The sequence below is a fragment of the Dipteris shenzhenensis genome, chromosome 3 (assembly GCF_047967505.1).
Source record: "Dipteris shenzhenensis isolate YYH24624 ecotype China chromosome 3, Dip_SZ_1.0, whole genome shotgun sequence".
In the NCBI taxonomy this organism is placed as follows: Eukaryota; Viridiplantae; Streptophyta; class Polypodiopsida; order Gleicheniales; family Dipteridaceae; genus Dipteris; species Dipteris shenzhenensis.
Genome location: NC_141598.1, coordinates 24,854,585 through 24,860,481, shown reverse-complemented (window position 1 = coordinate 24,860,481; position 5,897 = coordinate 24,854,585).

The following is a 5,897-nucleotide window of genomic DNA, read 5'->3' as shown; positions in this document are numbered from 1 at the left end:
CTAAAAAAATAGTAGAACAACAAATTCTTATCGAAGTAATATACTGAAGATGTGGTCAATGAAAAAGAATTAGATGATCCAAAAGTCCATTAGGGGAGAAATGGGGTCTCAAAAGGGCCTCATAAGGAATGGGTCAGTGAAAGATAAGTTTTCCCAATACAAGCCTACATGGAGGGGTCATAATGGAGGGAAGGAGGTTTTGGTAGACTATACTTGTTTTTGCAAGAAATTATGATGTATAGGCAATTATAGTATTAGAATATATTTTACATGGGGAAATAGAGTGTCACTATTGGCTCATGGTCTAGTGGTAAGAGAGGGAGGTCTTGATCCAGGTGTGGCGAGAGTTTCATGTCTTGCTAGGTGCCAAAACTACATTTATCCTTTTGGTAGGTGCATCCTTCCATGCATGGTGTGGCATACATGTGTCCAACCCACGTGAGGTGCAACGTCTAGTCTGGTCCTACTGCCCCATGCATAGTCCCCAAATTCACCCCCAATGGCAATCCCACTAACACATGTCTTAAATTCACCCCCTCCCCCCTTTTTGAGAATTTGGACACATGGCATCACATGGTTGTCCCTCCCCAATCCTAGTAGTTTTGTTCCCAAAATCATTAAATTTTTGCCCCTTTTTTCCAAATTGGAACCACCTTTTTCAAATTAAAACCACCTCGAGGTGTTATGAAATTTCCCCTTATTTGATGTCCATGAGAAAATGGCAAATGCATATTTCTTACATAATTGGAATTGAGATGCAATGGGTAATGGAAGAAATAATCTTGCGAGGAAAATTTTGTATTAATGAATATGATAAATATTCATTTTAGATATGGGACAGTTTCTTAATTTAATTGTTTGTGATATATAAGTGAGGAAAAAGTCTTGATTTTACCCAAATGAAAAAGGAAATTAATTGTACATATGTTCCATTATAAAATATAAAAGAAAAGAGAAAACTAGCATATTATTAACTATTATGAGTGTAGGATTTAGCTAAAAGGTCTAAGTGTAGAGAGTAGGTGTTGAGAGAATGGACAAATAGCTGAGAATTCTCAATGTTGACCTGGTGTTGGAACACGGTGCATGCATGCATGCATGCAAGAGATATACTATTGATTAAATTATGACAAACTATATAAAGTAAACTCTAAAAGCACAACCCTTTATTAAGTCCCCTTAGAGACTGCTAGCACTAGTTTAAAAATCCCCTGGGGCCTATAAGTTTTAGCTATATTTTGAGGCCCCCTCATACATTGTACACAATCTAGGTATTTGTACTTTCTATCTTGCATTAAAGAGAGAGAGAGAGAGAGAGAAGTTTACTTATTGACTAAGTGATTTTTTTCTTACATGCAATGAGACAATATGATACAGGGCAAAATTCTTATCCCACCCTAAACCTCAACCTGCAATAAAAAAAAGAACACATTGAGAATACAATAAGACGTTCAAAACTCACTATCAGCATCATTGCCATAATTCATGAGTCCCTATCCTCATCATGTTCGTCATCAATGTACTCATCTTCAAATCCATGTAAAAGATGAATATTATTTCCTTCATCTTCATCCAATACATCCTCAGAACTTGCACTATTACTCCCTTCCTCATCCTCTTCTTGGGGTTTTGGGATTTGCAATGATGGGACTGCTTCACGTTAGATAGCATCGGGTGGGATATCGTAGGTCCATTTTGGAACTTTTTCCTCATATTCCACATCTCCTAATGTTTCTAGCATTTTATGATTGGCATAGATGTATACTTTCTTCTTAGCCCGGATCCTCTAGAAGTCTATTTCATATAGTACTATGAATGTACTTGTAATGACTCCAGTTTACTTTTGAGCCCAAGTTTGAGCATGCCTGAGAAAGAAATCTCATTTCAATTGGGTGTAGAAAGTCACACGTGCCACCATTCATCATCCACCATTTCTAAGCAGATGTAGTTTCTGCCAATGCTTGGATCGCTTGATTCAAACAACCCCTCCTTGCATCAATACTTGGCTAACTTGTTACAAGACTTTACAAACTCATGGTTTGGGGATAATACTAGTGCATGACCTTATAAAAGTCGTGCATAAAATTGGGATTCTTTGGGCTTCATATTCCACCACTGAGGGTCTAAAAGGTACCCAACACTATACAAGGGATTGTGAGCTTGATCCCATTTGGCATTGAGGCCTAAACAATTACTACAATTCCTTGCATTTTGTAGCATTAAATGGTCTTCTCTCATTCTCTTGGCCTGGGCAAGTAGGGGGATTTCTTGCAATAAGAGCTTGCTCAATACTCCAAAAGTGCATCCATGCTCTTTCAATTGATGGAGCCTTTGATTCCAAAACCCTAAGAGCATATAACACAGGTTTCATAACATTAGCCGCATCCTCAAACTGTCTCCATAATGTAGGGGATGCCAATGTTGCCTTGTAATGCACCTATTTTCTAGAAGTTGGGACCATCCTACAGGCAAATCGAATCACCAGGTTAGCAGTCGACTTACCAGGAGCGTGAAAATTGGCTGTGAGTGGCATTAGAAATTGTTATGAGGTTGTTACAAGGACATTAGAGTTTCTGTACACCATCTGTGATGAATAAAGAGAGGATATGCAATAGGCCATAAGCAAGTAGCAACACAAACTTGTAGCAATGAGAGAGAGAATGAAACATACACATTGAAACTGCCAACGATACACTTGTCATTGTATTTCCTTGGTTGTTCTCCAAATTTAGCTACCACATAGTCTCTGGCAATGCAAAGCATGAAAAAGCCTCTGTATTAGTTGGTAAGGATTCTCCATACACCTTTAAAAGAGCTAGCTTTGCCTCCAAATCAAGAGTTTGCAATTCGTAAGGGTTTAAGGTTTTCTTCCCAAAGCTCTCCAGACTCCCAAGTCTCTTGTTGTGAGGAATCTTGTGATGATTGGAGCTCTCAGTGAGAGAAGGGGAGCTTATCCCTATGAAGATAGTGGGAGAGAGGCAAGGAGTCTCACTTGCGGCTTTCTCACATACACAATGGGGGAATACACACAAAGGTGGAGGCTGAAAACTGTTTTCCTCTTCTTAGTTGTGAAAGCCAAAAGAACTCTAGTACAAAGAAATAGAAGAACCCTATATGTGGGTCTCAAACCAAACTCAACTAACTAAGGTGGCATACTAACTGAGCCACGAACTAGAGTACATAAGGATAGCTGTCATCCAGCTATTATTCATGGGCGGTGTACCAACCGCATCTGTAGCTAACAAGTCGGTGACATAAATGCACAACAGTCACCCTAGCATATGACGAGTGGAGCTTGATATCTCAATAATCCCAATGGATATATCTATTTTCTCAATGAATATGGATGTCCATTTAAGTACCTTACAAGGCAAAAGGAAGTTTTGGGAGTGCTTAGAGGATGAATTTAAGGGAGAGACAAAAGCCAAGTATTGCTATACTCAGTGTCAATTCTTCTATCCTAGTTTCTTTGGCATCTTCAAGCCTTCATTTTATTGCACTGATCAGGATCCATTACGTTATGGTTTTCACTAATAGTAGCTGTATAAATTAAGCCTCTAATTCTTATTATGCCAAAATTTCTATGAAACTTCATCTATTTTTCTCTCATTGCAATCCTTTCAAATGATTTAATTGGCTGTAACTTTTGTAACTAGCTATATTTTTCATAGTTGGCTATAATTATTTTAAAACTACACATTGAATCTTAGAAGGTTACTTCAAATTAAGAATACTGAGAGCTATTTTCCTTTTTTAAACCATTGCATGCTACTTTTTTTCTCCATCAATCAAGGAATCGTGTCTCAGGGTATCATAGGAGCACTCTGATTGTATCCATCATCATTGTTACTAATCTGTGAGGTTGGTAGCCTTTTATTTTTTTTGAGTTATTCCTTAAGATTTATTTTTTAATTGTATTTTTTTCTTTTTTAAATAAAGAGAAAAGCCTTCCTCTCATCCCGACTACTTTATGTCCCCCCTCAATCATGCTTAGTTACTTTCATTGATAATGTCATCAACAACACCTCTCTAAAATGGCCTTATTTGGCATGAAGTGCTATATGCTAATTTGTAGATATGCCTTTTGGCTATCTCTACATTAGGTAGCTTTTCAAGTCTATTGTGATCTTAAACATTTTCTTTCTTTTATTACATAGAGTATGTTGTTTGCAACCTTGTGTTGGGGTTTTGGGCAAGGATCATATAACTATGATGGTAATGTGGTTGACCTAAAGCCCATTTTGCATGATAGTAATGGATGTGGCAAATGGCATGATGAGCCAACAATAACTAAGGCAATAATTATAATGGAGACAACATAGTTCATTGAAATTAATGACACTTATTGGTGTAAGGATTGCAAGTAGATATGTCTAGAGGGAACATACTTAGATAATTTGCAATGTTGTGCATGTGATCCTATTCCTAAAGAACGAGACTTTTGGATACAAGTGTATCGACAAACTTGACCTTTAGACACTTGTAGATCAAGAGACACAGGAGGTGGTAGATGACTAAATTATTTGAATCATTTGGAGTTATTGAGAGTAGCAAAAATGAGGCAAAACAAAATCCACAATGGTTTGGGCATTAAATAAGGAGATAGCCTTCACAAGAATTGAAGTTGTTGCATTGAGCAGAGAGGTTAGAAGTCTTTGGGAGAGTGCTATAGAGTCATGGTGAGAAAAGATGTCAAAAAATTTTGTAAGGACATAATCAATGCTCATGAGTTAGGTTTGAGGGAAAGAAGGCGAAGGATGAAACAGTTGTGAAGAGAATGGTGAGATGGGTGGCATGTGATATAATTTGGTTGGGTTTTGTGGGTAAAAAGTCAGAATACACTTGCATTATAGACTTTGTGGTGCAAGTTGGTAATGGACAAGTTAGATATCTTAGTCTCGGGGGGTGCACTATTAAGAAAGCCTAAATACAACGTGCGTTAAAGGGGTATTTTAAAAACATTTATTTGTAAATTTTGCTTTGATAAAAATACCCCTTGTTTAATACAAACTTATAGATTTTTTTCAAAATTCAATTAAAAAACCCCATATGTAAATACATTTCTAAAAATTTACCTAAAATCTTTGAATTAAAAACCCCCTCCATTTGATCCCACATTGTATACTTACATATTTCTGGGGGGACCCCCCCTGAGATCTTAGTGTTGAGGATACTTTTCAATGTAATGTAATTGCTCATTATGCAAGGCTATTGATAGTGAATCCTATTCCTGAATGCTTGCCAAATCTAGTTCTATTGGTTCATTTAACATGTAATAGGTTCGATTCCATGTTTGTCAGAGAACAATGGGAGAGCAGCCAGCTTTCTTCGAACATGTTCTAAGGGACATGGTATTCCCATTGATAGGACATGCTTTAGATGGGGATAGTAGACATAGAAAATTGACGTTGTAAGAGTACTCTTCTTGTCAAGGTCCGTGTTATGCATTCCTTAGATGGGTTAGCCCTTTACATCACACATCACATGTGATGGTAGTATTAGTGGTTTGCATGATCAAGACTACATCCATAATGGAAAGAAACTTATAATTCCTTTGGATAATGCATCTAAGAGGTTGGTACTTCATAGAGAGCTTGTAACTTCAAATCATGTAGCATTGTATATCAATTATTCAAGTTTGATGAACATGGATTGCAAGAAGGGGATTTATTGGAGAGTTGCATAAGGGAATTGCTGCAAAGAAAGTGTAGAAGTGTTTGAAGTTATTACAAGTAGGCTATGTTGCTCACCATGAGTAAAAATTGGGCACATGGATGTGGGTCAACGTTTGCTTGGGTGTAGCCAATCGTGATGGATGTGGGTCAATGTTTGCTTGGGTGTAGCCAATTGCGAAACTATTTTTGGGGCCATTTTGGGGCCGTGATGTGATGTGCTCC